The sequence below is a fragment of the Photinus pyralis genome, unplaced genomic scaffold (genome assembly GCF_008802855.1).
Source record: "Photinus pyralis isolate 1611_PpyrPB1 unplaced genomic scaffold, Ppyr1.3 Ppyr1.4_LG6, whole genome shotgun sequence".
Taxonomy (NCBI): domain Eukaryota; kingdom Metazoa; phylum Arthropoda; class Insecta; order Coleoptera; family Lampyridae; genus Photinus; species Photinus pyralis.
In genome coordinates, this window is record NW_022170663.1 from 12,900,378 (window position 1) to 12,912,636 (window position 12,259).

The following is a 12,259-nucleotide window of genomic DNA, read 5'->3' on the forward strand; positions in this document are numbered from 1 at the left end:
TAAGATTAAAAGAATAGAGATGAGAGCTGCTTCAGGATGACTTGGCACACCAATATAAGATTACCGATTGTATCAGGACCCCCACTTGGTTTTTACGTCTGTCACTTATTTGAGCGCCTTCACGTCAAGTTATAAAATAACAATTACTCTTTCATAGGCCAAATCTAAAGATTCTATTCTATAACGTTAGATCTTTGGCTAATTAAATTTAAATAATAAATAAACAAGCTGATAAAGTAACGTTATATCGATAGGATTTGATTGAATTCACGTCGTGATTTCGAATTGAAAAATTCTTAATCCCTCCCGAAAATTCTTTATCAATACCTAATTGCTAAAGGACAAACTGAATTGGACACTGTGACCTAAAAAGACGTAGGTTATAGCTAATGACTTATTTTAACGATTGGCAAACATTGACCAATTTACAAAATTACAGAATTTTAGAATAACAACTTATATCTCTATGACAACGTCAGAGCACTCTTACACAATTGTTACGAATAGATTAAATACATATCATTTCCCACCTTCACAAAAAAATTACAAATCTAACCCTACCAGGCCCCGAGCTGTGTTTTTAGCGCCCTGGGCTATATTTAGCTCGGTGCCTCCGTAACTAATGTTGATAATAGTAACATTGCGTACTAAGGGACAGAGGTTCGATTGGTTATTTCAAGGCAGAGCTGGGCAGAATACTTTCAAAAAGTATTTGAATACTAAACAGTAAATACTTTACACAAATCAAAGGTATTTGAATACTAAATACTTTTACGTCCAGCACAAGCGAATACTAGATACAGATACATTGAAAAGTATTCAAATACTTAAAAAAATAAGTATTAAAATACTTTAGAATGTATTCGAATACTATAAAAAGTATTCGAATACAGTAAAAAGTATTCAAATACTTGTCACTCAAATACATTAAAAATTTAAAATAGTATACTAGATAAAAGGCTTAATACTACTTAAAAAATCAAGTTATACTTTGTATGGGGTTAGCTTTTTTTATATTTCTATTGTTATATACAAATTTAAGGGAAGTGAAAGCGTATTATTATTATTATTATATTATTATATAGGAGGTACACCTACAAGGACCTTTCTTAAGGATACAATCCTTAAGAATACGTGTAGCTACCAGTTTTTAAAGCGATGGTACGTCGTGCACATGATACGTACGCCTTTCTGAAATTAATCCTAGCGAATTTGGAACAGATCCATTTTTAACCATCCGTTTGTCCGTGTGCATGATAACTTGTTTAGAAACGTGCGATCGCTTTGAAAATTGGTACATATGGTCTTAATGATATAAGAAAGGTCCCTATTGTTTTTAAGTTACGTAGACTATCGAGTTCGGTATTCAGATGTATCGGCTTTTTATATTTGATTTTGTGACAATGGAAACTTTCCCTAAACATTTCTAAATTGTTCTCAAATATTTGAATAACTTAAAAGTACTGCCTTTTTTTGAGGCCGGAAAGAAAATTGTCTGAGATCGACCGGAAAAAAACATTTTCCTATAGAATTCGGCCCGTAGAATCCATAATTTTAAACAGTTTGAAAATTAGGCTACTAGTTCAAAAGTTACAGCCCTTTGAATTTTCTTTCGAAATTGGTTTCTAGTCTATAACTTTTGATTGAGAGGTCTGATCGAAAAAGTACGAATTGTTTTGGATTCTACGCACCAAAATTAATAAGAAAAAGTGTTTTCCCGAGAAATTTTGGTGCAGTCGATTTTTGGTAAAAAAGGAAGGTTACACACTGCCTTTTTTTGAGCCCCGAAAAAAAAATTGTCTCAGATCGACCGGGAAAAAACATTTTCTTATAGAATGTGGCCTGTAGAATCCATAATTTCAAACAGTTCCAAGATTGGGCTACTGGATCAAAAGTTACAGCCCTTTGAATTTTCTTTCGAAATTGGTTTCTAGTCTATAACTTTTGATTGAGAAGTCTGATCGAAAAAGTACGAATTGTTTTGGATTCTACGCACCAAAATTAATACGAAAAAGTGTTTTCCCGAGAAATTTTGGTGTAGTCGATTTTTGATAAAAAAGGAAGGTTATACACTGCCTTTTTTTGAGCCCCGAAAAAAAAATTGTCTCAGATCGACCCGGAAAAAAAATTTTCTTATAGAATGTGGCCTGTAGAATTCATAATTTCAAACAGTTCCAAGATTGGGCTACTAGTTCAAAAGTTGCAGCCCTTTGAATTTTCTTTCGAAATTGGTTTCTAGTCTATAACTTTTGATTGAGGAGTCTGATCGAAAAAGTACAAATTTTTTTGGATTCTACGCACCAAAATTAATAAGAAAAAGTGTTTTCCCGAGAAATATTGGTGTAGTCGATTTTTGGTAAAAAAAAAAGGAAGGTTAAGTTTTCAAATACTATGCGAAGTATTCGAATACTTCTCAAAGTATTCAAATACCTTGCGAAGTATTCGAATACTAAATATTTGTGAAAGTATTTGAGTTACAAATACAAATACTGCTTCCATAAAAGTATTTAGTTACCAAGTATTTGAATACTTTAAAGGATTTGAATACTAAAAAGTATTTACAAAATCGTATACTGCCCAGCTCTGTTTCAAGGGATATTTATCTGTATTGATTTTGAAAAAAAATGCACCAAGAACCACAGAGGAGAGGAATGCCCCACTGGCAGAAATAAACAGCTTTTTACTACAAGCGCTAAATTTTATTTTTCCACATTTATTTTGACAACAATTATCCACAAGCCCAGATCTAAACTGCAAATACTGAAAAAAAAAACATAATTTATCAAATCTATTTAAAACTCTTAGTTTTAAAATGGGGTGAGCTTAAAGGGCTAAAACAAAGTGGTGCTCACATATAAATACACGTTTTAAACGTCTATATCTCACTTAATTTTTGTCGTACAGAAAATTGCCGGCGAAGAAAATATTATCTAGTTATCTAGTTAATTACATTTTCAAACCAGAAGTGAAATATAATTTGTAGTTGTAATGTTAAATTTTTAAAGATTTCCGATGTTTGTGTACTTTGATTACACACTGCCACAAAAGCAATATACTTGTTTGCTGAAGATAATGTAAGTCCCAAACAACTCGCAATTTGTCTATTTTAGCACGGTAAATATTTATATTTTTGTATTTGGGCTGTAATCTACTACTTAGATTATTGCGCACCCACAATGTCCAAAACTAAGTCCCTCTTTGACCTTTTGTCAAGGAAATGGGATTGGAAGTATAGGAACCACCTCTTTCTTGCGCAATACTAATTAATTTCAATCGGATTTGGATATAAATTGATTCCGCTACAGAAAACATCCGACACTGATAATCAAAAACCATTAAAGTGAATCCCCTATACGGTACGCTTTGCAGTAATTTCCATGTATACATTAACATAAGAAAATCCTTTTATCTTATGGAAAAATTTTGGATCAAAGTTTTATTTGCTAGTGGATATTTTCACAGCGCGGAAAAAACCTGGTAAACACCTGAAAATGATACAAGGCGGAATTAAAAAACAGGGATGGGGATAGAACAGCATAAATGTCTCAAGCAGACATCAGCATCATCATAACGTGCTATTCGCCATCATGAAACTTGCAATCTTTATCGTAATCTTCGCCGCGCTGTTAGCTTTAGCGTACTGTCATGGAGGTAAGTGTTATTATTCTACTTTAATTCACTTAAAATTGGTCAAAACAGGAGTTAATGAAGAGTGCGGGGGGTTCCCAGTTCCGAGTTCGCGTTGCTACGAAACTTGCACTTATGGTGTCGATGAAAAAGGAACCTGCGACGAAGGATTAATATGCTGTTTGGTTGTGTAATGTGTTATTGTATCTCATATTGATTTCTTTCTTTATATAGGTAAATGACTAAGTTAATTATATCTATAGGTTAAACTAAATGTTATGAACATACCCAAAGTTTTGGCTCACGTCAGTCTCAGATATACGATTCCACAAACTCTTTGGAAAGATTTTCTGGATGTCAGCTTTTTTTCCTCCAATTATCTAAACATGAAATTTGCAGGGAATGGAGTTAAATACCAAGGCTCCTTACAGGACTTAGCTACAGCAGTCGAAAAGTGGTTAGCCAGATTATCACCAACCACGGGTTTCCTTTATCCGCGGGAGGATTCAACCCTTTTTGTGTTTCTTAGAACCACCACCTTTTTTGCATCCAGGAACATTCGTGACATTTGTTTCGTCTTAACTATAAGTATTAAAATCTTCGACGTCATTTGCTTCATTAATATTTGTGAAAAAAAAATATAGCTTCACCGTCGACAGAGGCTCTGGACTGTTTTGTTTGATGCAAGACGATTGGATTTTGAGAAACGCATTAGAGGAGTGTTGTCTTTAAAAATCCGAACTGCTATTCCTTTACAACCCCTTGAAGTGTCTGGAACGTCTAGGAAGTTCAGTGCGCTTGAAGGCTTTGGATGGTTTTGTTAAGTTCCTCCAATGTATAGCTGTTGACTGCTCCCCTTCTCTCTAGCCACTAATCTTACTTTCAACGCGTTCTCCCAAGGACTTCGGTTTGAAATTAGGTTTTCCTACTTTTGAACAAGAGATGTACCTTTTTTCTGCACAGGAATATTTAAAAATTTGTAGGCGAACAGAAACAATTCTTCCCACGATGAAGGGGTAAATTCTGTCATGACAAACATTTTTCAATCACTGTAGACAGTTGAGATGCAAGTAAAATTCTTATTCCTTTCGGAATTCGTTTAATTATTTTGGAAGTTAAATTAAATAAAATAAAACGTTCTAAATAATAAATGGGAAATTCTTTGCAAAATCTGTTGTGTTGATTTGTATACCCAGGACATTTACCTACTAAAGAGTACATGTACCAATGCATTCTTTTAGTTTAATTGTAAGTGATAGCCTGCGAAAGACACTTGTGTGGCTTAAATACTATTGGATTACAATATATTTATTTCCCACTTAAGCCCCAAATTCGTTCGTTAATGCTAAATTCCGATTTATTTCGTCGGCATTACCTTGTAACTTTAACTCACTAAATATCGCTCGCGATAAAGGAGCAAGGATAACGGCCTCATATTGAGCTCAAGGGTTGAAATAATAAATTTAATAAAAAAAATGTTGGTACCGAATTCATTTGGTAGTTGTAATTATAGGTGGGGATTATTTTTAATAATAAAACATCATCAGGCAGATGTGCGCTTTGTATTTTTTGTTTCTTTTGTCTCGATGAAAGCTGTACGTGCCCCACATTTCCACCTACTTGATCACTAATTACTGTACGCCGGATAATGCGCTATTGTTGCATCCAGTCTGTTAAAATCGCATAAATTATCTCCCACATAAAAAACACCCTTTACCGGCAACCGCCGGACATTAAATTAAATTTGAATGGAACAATGCCGATTTGTCGAATGGTCGCGCATATTCGTCGTAGATATAAATAGGAAGGTAACTAAAATAATAAATTTCTAAATCAGCAAGATTCCCTATAAGGGTCAATAAATATATAAGAAAATGTTCGTGGCAAGGACAATATAAATAATGGAACTCAACACAACAATGTGCATAATAAAACATCGATGTACAATTCAGATCAATACTGTGTTTCTTTATCAGATCAAAGGTTTCAAATAAAATAAATTTACAAAACTAATTGCACAGGTTGATTTTGGTACGTTAAGTTAGCGTAAGGGTAGTCGAGTAGTTGCCTGAGCGACTCTACCTTAAGCTACCATACCGGTAACGCACTTAATGAAATTTATGTTCCAGATTTCACACAAAACGAAAAGTTTAGAGTAGGCTAATTTATTTATCGTCTTGTCTGAACAATAGCTAATATCAGTTAACACCACTTGAACACAACGTGTTCTTGTCATTTTTCTTTGAAACCTATCCAGCTATATAAATTACAATTTAAATTGGCGGCACTTCAGGTGCGATAATTATTCGGCCTGGTGTAATCTAATTTTTAAAATTATCTGTACATTGTAGCTAATTGCTATTGCTTGTATTAAAGGTTGTAAAACGTGAGCAGGATGAGTATTCCTTGTCCTTTTCCGTTTACAATTTGCTTTACATAAATTTGCACTCGTCAAGCGTGTACAAATTTTCGTCGTATACTTAAATTACTGCTTTTAGATAACCCAGGGGAACATTTTCCATCGCCGTTTGTCGCCCATTGCTATAGTGCAGCAATTGGATACCTACCTCAGTGTTTTCTAATCTACACCATGAATAAATGGAAATTATTTCCTCCAAAGGGTATTTGTGGGTTGCAAATCTGGGGAGATCTATACCTACGCATAGGCTGAGTAGGCCTCTAGCCTAGGGAGGCAAATTTATAACAATAGGTCAAATAAAAATGTTATACTTGTATACAGATAAAATGGGATTTGTAAAGAGCTTTCATTAGATGTGTTTCAGGAGGTAAGATTTTCACATCGGCACAGGGAGGAAACAAATGAAAACAACCACCTCTGAGTGCTTATAAGTTTATTCATATAATATTCTTAGAATAGCTTTGAAATCTTCTCCGAGGCTTACAATCTTCTTACAGCCTATCCTTTTTAGGAAACCTACAAACCTTTTAGTCTTCATGAAATCTTCTTACCACCTTCTTAAAACCCTATGTACCTTGAAAGACCTTAGATTCTTGGGATCCTGGGATCATGGAGGTCTTTAAAAATCCTTTTGTGATATTCTTAGGATGTTCTTAGATGGTATCAAAATTTTCTTAGAATCTCTATAGAACCTTTAAAGAACTTTCAAAATAATTCCTTTCCCTTATAATAATCTTTCTAAGATTTTGTGATATTAATTGATTGTAATAAACTCATTCTTCTCATACTAAAAATTTATTACTCTATTTTCTAATTATTTATTATAGACTACCTACATCGGACGCCAAATCATTACTATTTAACTTAACCTAATTATTATCGGTTAAACGACGTGCATTAGACTTTGGATATAAAAGTGCACAAATGCTGAATGACAATTTCGACATAATTAATAGCAATTTAAACGAGTCATTAATTTCTGAATTTCTCAATTCCAAATTACAAAATGTGAATATCGTGTCCATCACATGATTATTATTAATTTATCTAGTCATTTTGAAAAAGAAGAACAATGTGTAATTAAGTAGGTCCGGCAATAACTATTCTTATTTTTTTTGGCAACCTACCTATATCAACCCTTAAAAATCATCAATGAAATTGATTGATACATTTTTCAATTCTTAAGGGAATCATTTTCAAGGGCAAATACTCAATTTTCCTAAACAAAAGTCCAGCTTTAAGGGAGTGTTATCCATAAATAATTTTTAAGTGTGAATAACATAAGTTATATCAACCATCAACCCTTAAATATTGTTAATGGAATTGATTTCTCAACTTTTATGAAACCAATCTGAGGGTGTACCTCTTTTTTTCAGCGGAAATGACGAAAACGCTAGTACAATTTAGGGGTCGATCTAGCAAGAATTATTTTTGTTTTTGATTAAAATTTCATGTGATTATATATCAACAAATTAGTATTGCCAATATAATTGCTTCACATACAATTCTTTTCGGCAAAAATCCTATACAGGGGTGGTTCGGCTATTCGTCACTCACTTGTACTTTGATATCTTAAGGATTGCAGTGTGCTGCAGACCAACACGACGGAATATGTACACTATTCATTGTAAATTAAATGTAGGGTTTCAAAAATTGACAATTCACCTAAAAAAGGGACAATCAGAGAAGCTTTTCGGATGCCAATTTTCATATTATATTACCAGCATTAGAAAATTTTGATGCGTACCACAAATTAATAGCCGTCCACTAATAAGTTGACGCTTAAAGCTCAATAATTAATTTTAAAAATAAGCTCCATTTATAACCAAAAATAAAATACCGCTAAAAGTGAATGCCAAAAAAACGTACAAAACTTATTAAATGCACCTACATTAATTATAAGTTAAAGGAACTGGTTGCCGGAATGGTGTGGGCTTTACCAGACGAGCATATATGTTACACTGAAGTGTTTAAATATTAATATTTATAAATTGACTTAGCCAGGAGAGGCGATAGGTTAAGTAGGTAAGGTGTGGTTCTTCAGACCTTACCTAACATTTCTGGCCACTTACTTTATAATGGAACACATTTCATTTTAGAACTTTAATTAGTGATGTGCTTTTGGGAACTGTTGTAGGTATACCTACGTTTGTGCGTGTGTGTGTGTATTCGTTTAATTGATACACGTGTCACTGGATGGGATTTAATTTATTTCGGTTTTCGGGGTATATCGAATTGAAGGACATTTAATTTGCATATACACGCACATGTTAATTGGTATCACTCGACAGAATTTAAATATCGAGCAACGTATATCAACCTAATTAGCTTAAGTTCCGTTCTTCAATTTGTACGTATCTTGTAAGCTAATAATTTTAAGTGTCGTGGTGTCACATCATTGCAAAAATCTACAAATTGAGATGGTTGATTTGAATGTTAGCTGCTTTTTCACTTTCCGTGGGAATCATATATGATTGCCACTTCGAATTAGTAGAGTAGTCCCCCTTGAAGGCATATTAGTGTATACGAATCAATTTCATTAACGATATTTAAGGGTTGATATACAGGGTGATTCCTATAGTACCTGCCACCGTTTGGGAGCGTGTAGGTGGTGCGTAGGGGAGTATTTTGATATAGGACACTTGGGGTCGGAAATCTAAAATAAGGGTGCCAGAGCCAAATTTACCTTCTGGAATTTCGCGCCTGTAGGTAGGCAACCCAACCGGCCGGCGGTGCACACTCGACCACCCATTGGATTTAAAATTTTGGGGGCGCTTGTCACCCCCGCTAGGGCTTTGCCCTTAGGGGGGCGAAACTAGCGAAAAAATGGTTCCCCCTTGAATAAAAAATTGACGGGTCCGAGTATTTTTTCGTAGATGTTTTGAGGTCCCCAAAATAGGCTCTGTTTCGTTTTCAAATGGCCACCCTGTATACATTCAACCAAATGCAAGAATAATTATTTCCGGATCACCCTCAAAATTAGACGTAGAGTCCCTAATTGTTTTTGCTCTTGAAAATTATTCATTTAAAGGTTGAGAATTGTACGGATGATAAAGCTTACCTGAGAGGAGGGCGTTAACAAAGATCAAAAATAGGATCGGGCCTAAGACAGAGCCTTGAGGCACCCCCGCTCAGAACTTTTCGAGTTTCCGATTTCAACGTATTGGCTCCTGATTGATAAATAACTACAGTGGAATGCTCTAATAAGAGCGTATGATCCACGGTGTCAAATGCTGTCGAGGAAAACCCAATCCGAAGTTCTTTTCAAAACCGATTTAAGGAACCTCACTAAAACGCAGGAAAAGGATCGGCAGAGACGTCAACTATTAGTGAGAGTAGCACCAGGATATCTAGGAACACTAAAGGGCTAGGTGTCTTTCTACATGTATAATCAGGTACCATAACAGACCAATTTTAAGTAGTTTAATTTTTATAAAAGTTCTAAGATGGTTTCCCATAATACGTCAGATACCACAAGACGCCCAGTAAGGGATAGCGACGGGAACCCACCGAAAAAGTATTGGTTCATGGATTGAAGGCATCAGGTACTCAAGGAGGAAGGAGGTAGCGGTCGTCGGAGCGCAGGGAACCCGTTTAACCGCTGAAGAGCGAACCGAAAATCCCAGCCGGCCTGTCACAGGATTAGGAGCGTCATATATCATGTACCGGGTGTTCATTTGCAAACTTCCCGCTACAGATTTATCGAAAACCACTGATTAAACGAAAAAACTCCGAGATACGTCAAAAGATTTGTCAAGGGAGACAACTTTTTAACCAAAAACTACTTCACTCTCTTTCAACCTCTGCCCCCCCCCCCTCCCCCCAATGTCATTTCCTTACAAACTTTAAATGATAAGTGGTAACGAGTAATAGTTTGTTTCAAAGGTCTTAGAAGGTTTAATTTTTTTTAATCGGTCGATTCGTTTTCGAGAAAATTAGAATAATTTCCACTCTTTCGGCTAGTATGTAAACCAATTTGGAAGTAAAATCTGAATCAATAAATTAATTTTCACTATCCCAAGATTGTCACAAAGGTAACTCACAGTAAATTAAATTATTTCTTTCCCATAGCAACAAATAAGTAACATTTTCGTTTGATATTGTTTTCTATCTGAACAAATTAAGATAGGCCGATTAAATAAATTAAATAACGATTTTTCTAATTTTCTCTAAACCGATTTTAAAAAATCGTCAAAATAACGAACTTCAAAAGACCTTTCAAACAAGCTATTACTCGATACCACTTGTCATTTAAAATTTGTAAGAGAACGACCCTGTGGGCAGAGGGTGAAAGGGTATGAAGTAGTGTATGGTTAAAATGTTGTCCCCCTTGACACAAATATATCGGAGGTTTTGCCTTTAATCCCTGGTCGGGAGAGTTGTCTGTGGGCTTGAGTTTGCTAAAACACTTAGATCCTCCTTTGAAGATTTCCGGCCATCCCGAGCAAGAAAACAAGGAAAGTCAAGAATTTTCGTCTATCTGGAGCTGCATACCTGCTCACATGTTTTTGTGCGAAAAGAAGACCAGAAGGGATCCTTCCACCCTTATACGAGGAGACTGCATCCTCGAACGATACCCACTCTTCGCATCAACGAACCAGATCTGGCTGGCACTGGTGAATTTTCCCAAAAAGTTTGCCAACTTCCATACCACTGCTGTGGAGGGGGGCGCCGCTTGCACATCCGGCAGCAAACTAAAATGTGCTGTACCCTCATTGATCAAAACGGCTATGCCTCATGCAAGTAAAAAATTCAAGTATGAAAAGCTGCTTTTTATAAACTCTCGTAGTGCTGGATGTGTTTGCTTAAATTGTTTGAGAAGTTTTATTTGACCTGCGCGACCGCGTGAAAAAGAATCTGAATGAGCTTGCAATTATATCTATTAAACCGCTCTGGTATACTACACGGGTTTTTAACTGTGATATTATTTGTCTGTTAGTAATTATATGTGTATTTGACATGTCCTATACCTACCACGGTCCATGGAATAAAAATATTATGATTATTATTATTATTATTATTAAGCGGATAGGCTGCGGTGTAAATAAGGATTTTTTTTTACAAAGGCGTTCAATCTAATTTGAATGCGCCAAAAAACACCGAACCCCTGGAAACACTTAAAAAACACAGTTTTAAAAATGAGGGTCGCAAGGGACGCCCCACATCCTCGCAGTCAAAGCTCAATCCGATTAATAGAAACAAAAAAATGTATAAAAAGTTTATAATGGTTCTCCTTCATCAGGTCACATCTGTCACATTACATCCAAACTCGTCCGCTTCTTTGTCCTAAAGCAACGACTATAATTGGGAGTTCTTATTCATACGCACGAAAATCGGTCAAGAATCCCCACGGGGGCTTTTTGTTTAACCCCGATGAACTCGAATTGTGTACAATTTTTATAATTTAACCATATTACGGGCGCGTTCTTCTCTATCCTCCGACGTGCTCGCCGAACGCGCAATCACGATAATCCGCAACATTGTTTTTGGCATAAAGACAGATGCGAGGAGCGGGACATTGAATAACCACCCTCCTGGCGAGCTTAAAAGCTGTGAAATAATGAGTCGAGATTACCAGTTTAACATCCCAATGCACATATTTGCATATGAATTCACAATTAGTACAACCCGTTAGAATAGCTATCCTATCACGTATGCGATGTGCACGCGTCCCTTCTATTCTCACAATTTTTCTCGCTCCGCTAATGTTAATTATAAGCAGAAAGTAATTATTGTTGCGGAAATTCTATACGCACAGCAAAATTTACATTTAGACTCGATGAGGGTGTACGTTTTTATACCAAAATTACCTTGATGAGCTCACCCTTTGAGGACGTTAACTGGGTCTGACCAGGGCAGTGAAATATTTGGAAGTCATCATAGATTCTCGCCTGACCTGAAAAGGGCACATTGAACGAATAAGCAAAAAGGCTCATTGAATGTCTATGAACAAGTAGAAGGGCTTTTGACTGCACAGAGAGAGACAGTGTCACCATACGATGGTGTTATTTTCTATTGGTAGTTGGGAGATCCGTCATGTTTTGGCCAAATACATCGGATTGGTAGAAATTAACCTAGAAACCAATGTGCGACATGGAGCATTATCACCACGCTGGTAGTCAACCCAGGCTTAGTCAGAGCAAATCGATTTTTTCTTTTCCGTTTGCTCACTACTCAGACGCCAGGAGTCAATTTTCGCGTACACTCTTCATC

The 12,259-nt window shown here is 35.7% G+C and overlaps 1 long non-coding RNA gene across 1 annotated transcript; it reads left to right on the plus strand.

The window, feature by feature from the left end:
- The first annotated feature begins 3,520 nt into the window (after positions 1-3,520).
- LOC116174783 lies at positions 3,521-5,189 on the plus strand. The gene is made up of 2 exons (XR_004146165.1): positions 3,521-3,651; positions 3,700-5,189. It is a non-coding gene; the product is annotated as an uncharacterized LOC116174783 (long non-coding RNA).
- Positions 5,190-12,259: the final 7,070 nt, after the last annotated feature.